At 43.7% G+C, this 12208-nt stretch overlaps 1 long non-coding RNA gene across 1 annotated transcript; it reads right to left on the bottom strand.

Annotated features, from left to right (window-relative positions):
* Positions 1-8920: 8920 nt before the first annotated feature.
* LOC26515459 lies at positions 8921-10166 on the bottom strand. Its single transcript, XR_004310720.2, has 3 exons — positions 9432-10166; positions 9262-9379; positions 8921-9207 (listed from the first exon to the last, which is right to left on the bottom strand). It is a non-coding gene; the product is annotated as an uncharacterized LOC26515459 (long non-coding RNA).
* Positions 10167-12208: the final 2042 nt, after the last annotated feature.

Below are 12208 nucleotides of genomic sequence, written 5' to 3'. Positions count from 1 at the left end.
ATAGCTTCGACATGAATATACGATGATGGCGAATAATTTTTATGTTAACCTTCGCTTTCAGGATTTCCTAATTTAACACCCACGAGTGAAACTCGGATTTCAATTTCATTGTTTTTGCTTATTAACATTCATTTAGACGATTGGAAAATGTTCTTTGAAATGCCTATTATGTTTTACACGGTCAATGTCGATGGATCTACTAAAATAATTGCAGAAATAATGATTACTAATTATATCTTAATATACTCACATTAAAGAAGAATCACCTCCATCCAAGCGGCATCTCTGTATTGAGAGCTTAGAGGGAATACTTTTTAGGTTTTTTAGACACATTTTAGCATTTTCAATATCATTTTCAAGACGCATGACTGAAATTAATTTAAATTGATAAATGTTTTGAACTATTTCACATTTGTTTACTTTTTCGCATTAATTTCTCCTCGTTCGCATCGCAGCACATTGTGTTTTTGCAGCTGCAGCACTTTTGTTTGTTAACCGTTCCGGCACTACCACAGTTGATGCCAGTAATGTCTTTTATTATCATATTGAAAAGACACCCAGGAAGAATGTTTTCCGCTGCGGCGTAAATGCGTTTGTGCATATAAGCCAATTCTTTAAAGTCTAAGGTGTGTAGTCCATGGTGGTATAGCTTATGGCATATAGCATAAAATCGACTTTTTGGAATATTGCACTAGCAAAAACAAAACCCGCATTCATCAACGAATATATCAAGAATTTTGCGCAGCTCGCGTTCTAAGCCACAACCATCAATATCGCCTGCGGACAAAGATTGAACAGTATGTCTCACAAATTCGTCAAACTGGCCATCATCTCTGCACCGCGAAGAAGAGCGCTTTCCTTTCTTTCCATATCTATCCAGCTTACTACTACGTAAGCTTCCACGAGCACTAGATGCAGAAGCGCCGGTTCCGCCTTCACTTGTCTCCCCTTCAATTTTGGAATCTCTCCTGCCTGTCTTAGATGTTTTACCTGTAGTTTTGGATTGCCGTGGCTTTCCTGTGGGTAACGCTCCAGATCCCTTGGCACCGGCTGCTTGCGAGGGTCTTCTACCACTTTTCTTCCCTGCATCTACGGCCCCAAATCCAGCACCTTTAGCTACGCCTTGACTAGCACCAGGGGCAGAGGATCCTGGTATAATAAAAGTAAATTATTTAATCCATATATAATAAATAATCCATTTTTAGGGGGGGGGGGGGTTCTTTTCACGTATCCCTACAACACATCATCAAAATAAATTTAAGTGCACTAGGTAGATGCAAATTAATAAAGAAAAACCCCAATTGATTGTCCTACCGAATCAAATCCAAAAAAAAACTAGAGAAACAAATCACTCAGTAGAAAGAGAGAGAGAGAGAATGACTCAGATCAGTTGGTAGGGTATACCCCATTCTTAACCAATCCGACCTTGACGAGGTCTACGACGTTTGATTCGCCCCATATCACAATCCTATGCGATACTTTTTGTGGTTCCAGCATGGCTATTTGAAGTTTCGGTGGCGGATCTGTAATTGCCTTAAGCCTTCATTGAGTTCCAAATACTCAAATATAATTTGGAGTGAACTTGATTCATTTTTCCATATTGGGTATTTCCATTTGATTATAAAATATCTCCTTAACAGCTACTTCAAATAATTTCATTAGAACTCATATTAATACATATATTTTATTTAGACATGAGAAAAAGATTTAAAAATATTGGGTTAAATTCAATAAATCAGTTTAACTAGTGTTCTTGATGTTTACATAATCTTCCGTCTTCTTCTTAATACAGCATTCCATGTTATTGATCTAAAAATCACTTTTTAACGACGCTGATTGCCGACTGATCAACTATCTGTGATACTCACCTGACGACCCTTATCCAATTGACGATATAGGAGTTGCCATCTGGAAGAAAAATACCAGGAACAAAGGAAATAACAAGCGCCAAGACGACCATGGGACGAATGAGGCCCGACGACCCCAAAAACAACACCAGGAGAAAGTGCTCTCTCCAGGAGCCCGCCACTGTTGTGGAAAGTCTCCCGGAAAAAAAGTTGCCCTTCGGGTAATACTCTGGGAGACTCTCCGTTCCCTCGACCACAACCGACTGGGCCCTGGAGCAGAAAGGAAGTGTGGCATAAAGCCCGCCAACGTAAATTTGAAATTGTAAAATTGTTAAATGTTATTTGCTTTTTAAAAATTGTTAAAGCCAAAGTCTAAATTGAAAGAAATAAAACACATTAAAAAAAAAGCCCACCATCTGTGAAATGACAAAATGATGATTTCCCTCGCCTCCTCAAATGGATCGACCAACTATGTAAACCACGATCACTGAGGTTCATCATTGCGGGTGACTGGAATGCGAAAAACCAGATGTGGGGTAACGCTCGCAGCTGCAACAGAGGGAAATTGTTAGCGGAAGCAGTCCAAGCAAAAAACAGATATAACATACTTGCTACAAGAGAGGCCACTTGTTTCCCCTTTAACAAAAAGGCAAATCCCTCGGCAATAGATTTCGCTGTGTACTCGGGTTTCCTCCCTAACCACATCTCCATCTCATCGGTATCTGAATTGTCGTCAGACCATGTCCCACTCATCATCAATGTGGCATTGGGCAAAACTCCTTTAATCAGTCCAGATGTCGAACAGGCTGCGCCAAGACCTCCTCCCCTTCCACGAGGATCTCACAGAATCAAAGCCTTCAGGGACTATCTGGAAAAAAAAATTCTTTTAAACACTGAAATAAACAGTGGGGAGGATATTGAAGACTGCGTTGGCATCTTACTTAAAAACATTGAGAGCGCTGCTCTACACGCCACTTCCACCGCAAACAACGCCTCCCGATACTCGGCCAAACATCCTTCTCGTCACATGACTAAGCTTGATAAACCAGCCAGCATCCTTCTCCAGCTATTGCAAGCATGTTTCTCCAAAATGAAAGAGGATCCGTCACCTGAAAATAAAGCAAAGTTTTCCAGAGTAAGAAATAAGTTTAAAAAAGCAATTAAAAGACTAAAACAAGCCCAAGTAAACCGCATGCTCCTCAATCTTGACCCTGAAGATAGATACAACATGGCCAAGATTTGGAAAATCACCAGGCACATCAAAAGTCAACCCCAATCTGACCATCCTCTCAAGATCCCAGTACAGTCCAGGTCCTCTGGACACTCGTCAGCTTCCTCTGACTGCATATGGACCCGTTCCTCTAAAGAAAAGGCGGACGCCTTCGTCAAACACCTCGAGGATAGGTTCTCCCCCAAAATGACCACTTTGGAACAGGAAAGAATTGCTATAATAAATGACCTTAATGATTTCTATGCACATTCACCTTCTCCCCCCTCGGCCCCGATTTTCTTCAGGCTGGAGGAGCTCCAAATACAGATTGCTGCTCTGGCGACTGCGAAGAGCCCTGGGGATGACCAAATCCAAAACGCCCTTATCAAACTACTACCAAAGAAGGCAGTCCTCTACCTATTACATATTTACAACTCTGTTCTAAGACTCGGACATTTCCCCCATCAATGGAAACTACCTGTCATAAGACGGGGAAGCCAATTCATTGCCCGGACTCCTACAGGCCCATAAGCCTCCTCTTCGGCTTTGGAAAGCTGTTTGAGCGCCTCCTTCTCTCCAAGCTTTTCAAGTGTAGGAACTTTGCGGAAGCCATACCAGAACCCCGAAGCATCTGCAAGCATACCTCAACGTCATCTCCGAATGGGCAAACAAATGACGCATGACTTTTAATGTAAAAAAATGTGCAAACGTCTCCTTCTTTTCTGGACAAAATATGACCCAAACCAACCCGACGAAACTCCTCCTCAATGGACAGATCATACCTCAGGCTAACAAATACAAATACCTTGGGGTCACACTGGATAGGAAAATAAATATGAGCCTACACATTTCCCTCCCTTGCATAAGGCTGAGGGCTAGGGCAAAGAGTCTTGAGTGGCTAATTGGTCCGCACAGCCCCCTACCCAAACCCACCAATGCTACGCTGATTAAGCAGCTTATTATCCCCATCTGGCAAAATGCCATCCCGGTCTGGGCATCGCTGGCCTCGGACTCGGCAGTGATGAAGGTCCAATCTGCCACAAACGCTATTATAAGACGATCACTGGAAGCGGGTAGGCACACCACTAATAAGTTCCTAGCCAGTACCTTCAACATTAAAACACTTGAGGAGATTTATGGAGCTCAAAGTGCAAGACTCGCTAGCGCCCTATTAATGCATATAAATCCGGCAGCGCAACACCTTGGCCTTAACCCAGTTACCCCCGTCAGCACAAAAAAACAAAGACCCAGACTAACCAAACAAGTCCTGGATCACTATAATGACTGCAACGGACAAAACACGCGAGTCCCACCGAAATCCTGCTCTATCCCGACTCTCCTTAGGCTTGAGATAAAGAAGGAGAACGAAGGCTCCAACAGTGTTGTATCCAGGACCAAATACGTGCTCCCAAACCTTTCCAGCAAAAGGATTGACCGCCTAGGTGAGAGGGCTATAAACTGGACTAGGAGATCTTTCATCCATGGGGAAATTACCCGCGAATGGCTGCTAGGATGGTGCGAGGCCAACCCCTATCTATCAGGCGACTTGTCCTTCCAGACGAAATAATCCTAACAGGGGAAAAATACTTCCTACCACCTGTCATCGACCTGCTTAACAGCGAAGGATCCTCCTCCGAAGCTCATGACTGATCACAATTTTTCTCCCTGGGGCCCTCCGGGACTGCCTTTCCATAACATAAATTGATGCAGCTCAATCCAGGCTACACACTCGCTCCTCCGGAGAAACTCCTCCTATATTCCAGCATCGACGATGATCCTCCTCCTATATCCCAGCATCGACGTTGATCCTCCTCCTAAGCTACGGAAACCTGGAAAAAGGAAAAGGAATTAATGACCAAATATTCTCCCCGATGAGAAATATGCCAAAGAAGCGAATGCACTTCTACTGACAGTACCCCGCCTGAATTACTTGTTACACGTTGTCTTTAATCCTGTTCCCAATGTCTGCATCATCTCTGCGAACCTTGTACATAGTTAACTTGTCTTCTCCGTCCATCTTCCTTGCAATATAAATGTAGAATATTTATAACGACGCTGACTGCTGACTCTCAACCATCTGTGATACTCACCTGTGATATTTTATACACCTGACGACATCCCATGGAAGACTGAAATATGTACATGATTAAATATAAACAAAGCTAATTGACAACCGGAAGAAGAAGACTAAATTACAACAAACCTACCTTGACGACGAGATGACCTGATGCTCCCATGCGACGACGCCAAATTCCTGACAACATGCCATATCCACGGTGCTCCAATAGATGTCCAAATTGTCTGCTGCACCATACGACGAATCCCATAAATTGCCTCATGTGTTGCTCGTCCGTGAGTGTAATCTGTGTCCTCTTCCATAAATCCAACGTGACTTTGCAAACGAGGGGGCGATCACAATTACCAGACTCAGTAATAGGACTGCACAGCTTCTGCTCCTGCTTGAGGAATACATATTACAAATTTGTCTGACTGCCTGTCTTAGGACATCATACTCACCTGTGCCTTCCCTCCTCTGGCTACAAAATAAGATAGTTCTGGAATCGGCCACCCACAGTTCGCTCGGCCATCCACTACTAAACTTGACGATGTTCCTTGTCCTAGAGCGTCGGCAACCTGAAACGAGAAAAGAAGAAACAAAAATCTTACAAGGGGCTCTACATCAAAGTGCTATTGGAACTTATCTTATTCTATCTCCTCCTTTAAAGCTCCTGTCCAATGATGACCTTGCTCCTGCTTCTTTTGCTCCAAATGATCCTAGCCACGAGCGCCCATTCTTGCTGGACATTGTTCCTGGAAAGAAAAGAGAAGGTTAGGTTAGGTTAGGTTAGGGCGGTGATGCAAGGGGGTCATAGAACACCCCCTCACTTCCACTTGAGCCGCAAGGGCTCCTTGTGCTGCCGCTGGAGCAAGGGTTTCACCGAGATGCTACCCCCCCCCTTCCTGTCTACCAGGGTGCGTATAAATGCCTAGACTTCCTATGGCGGCCCATGGTCCCAGCCTGCTTTTTTTATGAAGGCGACCAGTCCGCGTGGAGAGATCTCTGAGAGATCGCTAAGGTCCGAGAGTTCTTGGGACCCGAAGTGTTTGAGCCTGCTGCGTCCAAGTGCCGGGCAGTGGCATAAGAGGTGCGATACCGATTCTACCTCCTCTTCATCCCTGCAGCTCCTGCAGAAATCATTGTGAGGGACTGCAAGCCTGGCCGCGTGCTCACCTATTAGCCAGTGCCCAGTGATTGCCCCAATCGCTAGGCTGCATTCCGGTCTAGTCAGAGCAATGAGTCTCGCCGATCTTTTCTGAGAGCGTGTCGGCCAGATCAAACGTGATGTTTTACAGGTCTGGAGATTATTCCATTTCCTATTGGCTGCCAGGTCGAAAAACTCCCTGCACTTTAGCCTGCAAGTAGCCAAGGGTATGCCTACAAGTTCTTTCTCCGGTAGGAGAGGGTTGGTAGTCCCTGCCCTAGCTAGTTCATCTGCAGCACAGTTTCCCTCGTGGTCCCTGTGACCGGGAACCCAGATGAGGTTGATGTCAAGCTGTTCAGCCATCTCGTTGAGAGATCTGCGACAGTCATTGACTGTCCTGGAGTTGGATGTGAATCCGTCAAGTGCCTTGAGCGCTGCTTGACTATCTGAGAAGATACATATTGTACCCCGATTTCCCCTTAGAGCTGGGGATTCAAGTGCTTCCTTAATGGCTACTACTTCAGCCTGGAGCACACTGCAGTGGTCAGGGAGTCTGAAGGACTCCTTTAGGCTCAGATGCTCGCAAAAATAACCGCCTCCCACCTGGCCGTTAAGTTTTGATCCATCTGTATAGATATGAATGGAGCCCTCCGGTCCCGGTATCCGGGCTTCCCATTCCTCCCTCGAGGGGATTAAGACTTTGTAGTTAGTAGTGGGTTGGTCGACGGGCACACAGTAATCCGTACCCCCCTCAGGCATGAAATGTTGTAGGTCCAGTCTGGTATGACCGAAACTATTTTTGCTCCATAGGTTTGCCTCCCGCAGTCTTATTGCTGCCAGAGTAGCTGTCTTTACCCCCATCAGTTCAACTGGTAGTAGGTCAAGTGTAGTGTCTAGGGCATCACTAGGCGTAGTGCGTAGACTGCCTGTCATACAGACTTCCGCCATGCGCTGCATCTTCCTGAACTTTTCCCTGCATGAGGAGTTGTCTAGGGCGGGCCACCAGACAACAACACCATAGAATAGAATTGGTCTGATGATCGCTGTGTATAACCATCTGACCATCTTCGGGGAAGAAAAGAGAAAGATAAAATTAATTCTGACGCCGCTAAAACCAAACAAATTTAGCCTACCTACCTTTTCTTTGACCCTTCACGAACGTGCAAAACCTGTAGGAATAAAGGGCAAATTGAAATAAGACCACGGATCATGGGAAAACACATGCAAATATTTACCTGGAAATTGTCATCCCACGCTGCCGACACCGAGGAACTGAAACGATAATGGAAAATTGAAATTAATACGCTTCAAATATCCCCCCCTGAAGGGAATTGATGCCTGAGAAGCTATTGCACTTCCAAGGATGGCACCTGCTCCAGGATCATCTGCGTACCTGCCTGCTTAATGTCGTCCTAAATATCTGTTTTTAATCTTATCCTGAAGTCTTTACTGTTCACGTGTTTTTGATGTTTACATAATCTTCCGTCTTCTTCTTAATACAGCATTTCATGTTATTGATCTAAAAATTTCTTTTTAACGACGCTGATTGCCGACTGATCAACTATCTGTGATACTCACCTGTGATAACCCTTATCCACTTGACGACTTCCACTGGATTTACCTGCAAATGTACCTTATTAGTTAAAGACAAAACACTGACAATTGGAAGACTAACAAGAAGAAGAAACCAAAAACAAAACTTACCCTCCAAGATGACACGACCCGATGCACCTAAAAGACGACGCCCTTGAACACGCCAACCGGCAAAATCCTCTGTCCCACAACGCCGTCCCTCAATGTGATGTCCTAAATGTCTCCTTCAATTGCTAAACTTACAAACTTTTAAATTTCTTTCCCATATTTACCTATTTCCGCGATGAGTGCTGCCAACCTGCCCCGCCTGGTAGTCGGAGTTGTCACCTGGGGAAAATGACCAAAAAATGAGAGCTGCCAACCGGTCCCGCCTGGCATTTGGAGTTCCCACCTGGAAGAAATAAAGAAAAATACCAGGAACAAAGGAAATACCAAGCGCCATGACGACCATGGGACGAATGAGGCCCGACGACCCCAAAAACAACACCAGGAGAAAGTGCTCTCTTCAGGAGCCCGCCATTTCTATGGAAAGTCTCCCGAAACAAAAGTTGCCCTTTGGGTAATACTCCGGGAGACTTTCCTAATCCCTCTTCACACAACTACTTGGGCTCTGGAGCAGAGAGGACTGGCTGCAAAATCAGCCCGCCAACTTTTATCTTTTTTGAAAACTGTTTGTTAAAATCAAATTAAAAGTAAAATTAGCCCGCCAAGTTTTATTTTTTTTTTTAAACTGTTTTAAAGTCAAATAAATAAAAATGAATCTTCTTTTTCCTAAAATTTAAATAGCTTAAATTCACCTGCCCCTTTTTATTAATGTTATTATTGATAAATGAAATTGTCAAATAAATTAAAATAGTCAAATGCATTCGATAAAATAGAACTGTAAAAAAAAATGTCTCTGTCTGTCTCTGTCGGATAAAAGAAAACCAAATATTAAAAAAAGTACATGATAAATAACAACTTTTGATTATTGATTTAAGATTTTATAACTTATTGTTAGTATCCTAAGGAGAAGATTTACTAAATAAGACACGCATAAAAAAAGAAACATAAAATAAAATGATTTATTTCTTGAAATTACTTTTAAATATATATTTATAACTTATAATTTTGGAATTGGCATTTTTGACAGAATAGAATAATACGATTGATTTTTTTATAGCTTCGACATGAATATACGATGATGGCGAATAATTTTTATGTTAACCTTCGCTTTCAGGATTTCCTAATGTAACACACACGAGTGAAACTCGGATTTCAATTTCATTGTTTTTGCTTATTAACATTCATTTAGACGATTGGAAAATGTTCTTTGAAATGCCTATTATGTTTTACACGGTCAATGTCGATGGATCTACTAAAATAATTGCAGAAATAATGATTACTAATTATATCTTAATATACTCACATTAAAGAAGAATCACCTCCATCCAAGCGGCATCTCTGTATTGAGAGCTTAGAGGGAATACTTTTTAGGTTTTTTAGACACATTTTAGCATTTTCAATATCATTTTCAAGACGCATGACTGAAATTAATTTAAATTGATAAATGTTTTGAACTATTTCACATTTGTTTACCTTTTCGCATTAATTTCTCCTCGTTCGCATCGCAGCACATTGTGTTTTTGCAGCTGCAGCACTTTTGTTTGTTAACCGTTCCGGCACTACCACAGTTGATGCCAGTAATGTCTTTTATTATCATATTGAAAAGACAGCCAGGAAGAATGTTTTCCGCTGCGGCGTAAATGCGTTTGTGCATATAAGCCAATTCTTTAAAGTCTAAGGTGTGTAGTCCATGGTGGTATAGCTTATGGCATATAGCATAAAATCGACTTTTTGGAATATTGCACTTGCAAAAACAAAACCCGCATTCATCAACGAACATATCAAGAATTTTGCGCAGCTCGCGTTCTAAACCACAACCATCAATATCGCCTGCGGACAAAGATTGAACAGTATGTCTCACAAATTCGTCAAACTGGCCATCATCTCTGCACCGCGAAGAAGAGCGCTTTCCTTTCTTTCCATATCTATCCAACTTACTACTACGTAAGCTTCCACGAGCACTAGATGCAGAAGCGCCAGTTCCGCCTTCACTTGTCTCCCCTTCAATTTTGGAATCTCTCCTGCCTGTCTTAGATGTTTTACCTGTAGTTTTGGATTGCCGTGGCTTTCCTGTGGGTAACGCTCCAGATCCCTTGGCACCGGCTGCTTGCGAGGGTCTTCTACCACTTTTCTTCCCTGCATCTACGGCCCCAAATCCAGCACCTTTAGCTACGCCTTGACTAGCACCAGGGGCAGAGGATCCTGGTATAATAAAAGTAAATTATTTAATCCATATATAATAAATAATCCATTTTTAGGGGGGGGGGGGGGGGGGTTCTTTTCACGTATCCCTACAACACATCATCAAAATAAATTTAAGTGCACTAGGTAGATGCAAATTAATAAAGAAAAACCCCAATTGATTGTCCTACCGAATCAAATCCAAAAAAAAACTAGAGAAACAAATCACTCAGTAGAAAGAGAGAGAGAGAGAATGACTCAGATCAGTTGGTAGGGTATACCCCATTCTTAACCAATCCAACCTTGACGAGGTCTACGACGTTTGATTCGCCCCATATCACAATCCTATGCGATACTTTTTGTGGTTCCAGCATGGCTATTTGAAGTTTCGGTGGCGGATCTGTAATTGCCTTAAGCCTTCATTGAGTTCCAAATACTCAAATATAATTTGGAGGGAACTTGATTCATTTTTCCATATTGGGTATTTCCATTTTATTATAAAATATCTCCCTAACAGCTACTTCAAATAATTTCATTAGAACTCATATTAATACATATATTTTATTTAGACATGAGAAAAAGATTTAAAAATATTGGGTTAAATTCAATAAATCAGTTTAACTACAATTGGAATTAATGTAGTAACTCAATTAGGAATTAGAAGAAATTGCGATTTCATTAATTAAAATTATTCACGTAATCATTAATTAAAAATAATTCAATTTATGCCTTGCTAAAATTTACAGTTTGCGTCGCAAATATATTAAAATTTCATTTAGTGATATTCACTCATCGAAGTTTGCCGCCGTTGAGCTCAAGGACAGACCTTCATTAGGCTTCAACTACTGGCAACCTCGCCAGCTTGTGGACTGCTCTCCTAAATACTGCTCCTCTACTCCTCCTGACGTCGGCGACTCTGACCCTTCCGTCCGCGCCGGCGTGAGTCTCGACGATCCTGGCGGTGATCCACTGCTGGGGCGGCTGGTTGTCCTCGGCGACCACGACCAGATCGCCCTTCCTGGCGTCCTCCTGCTCCCGCTGCCACTTCGACCGCCTGTAGGCCCAAGACGTACTCCCGGGACCAACGCTGCCAAAACGTTTGCTTGTTTGACGAGACAAGCCGCCATCGCCGCAAGGTCCGGGGTCCGCGGTGCTGGTGGGGCGATGAGCGGCCCGCCTGTCAACAGGTGCTCGGGAGTCAACACCTCGCCGTCGCTTGGGTCCTGACTGAGGGCGCCCAGGGGCCTCGAGTTCAGGACGGCCTCGACTCCAACGAGGACGGTCTGCAGCTCCTCTGCGGTCAACTTCGCGCTGCCCACCGCTCGTAGGAGTAGGTGCTGATTTCACACCTGCCTCCCATAGTCCGCCCATGTGCGGAGCCCGCGGCGGTAAGAACGCAAATACGCATCCTTTTCTTGATGCGTATTGTCGCAGCTCGTCCGCTTCGCTCTCGATTTGGTGCCGCAGTGCCGTGAAGTGGCGACTCGCTCCGACGAAGTTCCTCGCGTTGTCGCAGTGCATGATTTGCGGACATCCTCGGCGCCCAACGAACCTTTGGAAAGCCAATAGAAAGGAATCAGTTGACAAATCGGAAACTACTTCTAAATGAACTGCTTTAGACGCAAAACAAACAAACAGGGCAATGTAGGACTTGTATGGTGGCCTACCACGAATTTTCAATGTCGTCTCAATAGGGCCACAGAAATCCACGCCACATATGGAAAATGGGCGGAGAGCACGAACTCGATCTAAGGGTAAATCTCCCATGATTTAAGTCATCAGATGAGGCTTGCATTTAAAACAGCGTATGCATGACCGCACTATCTGACTGAAGACTTCCTGCGCGTTTACTATCCAAACGCGCTGTCGCAAGAGACTCACTAGTGCTCGTGGACCCACATGAAAATTCGACTCGTGCAAGTATCGGACGTAGCTCTGAACAAATTGAGAGCGCTTCGTCAACAATACTGGAAACTTGGCATCGTACGAAATAGGAGCATTAGCTAGTCGCCCCCCGACCCGCAACAACGAAAAGGTAAGCCCAGCCTGAGAGGTTTCATGGACAAACG

This window comes from Drosophila ananassae, assembly GCF_017639315.1.
Source record: "Drosophila ananassae strain 14024-0371.13 chromosome Y unlocalized genomic scaffold, ASM1763931v2 tig00000095, whole genome shotgun sequence".
NCBI classification, from domain to species: domain Eukaryota; kingdom Metazoa; phylum Arthropoda; class Insecta; order Diptera; family Drosophilidae; genus Drosophila; species Drosophila ananassae.
The sequence above is the reverse complement of the archived record's forward strand: the minus strand, read 5'-3'. Positions and strand labels throughout refer to the sequence as shown.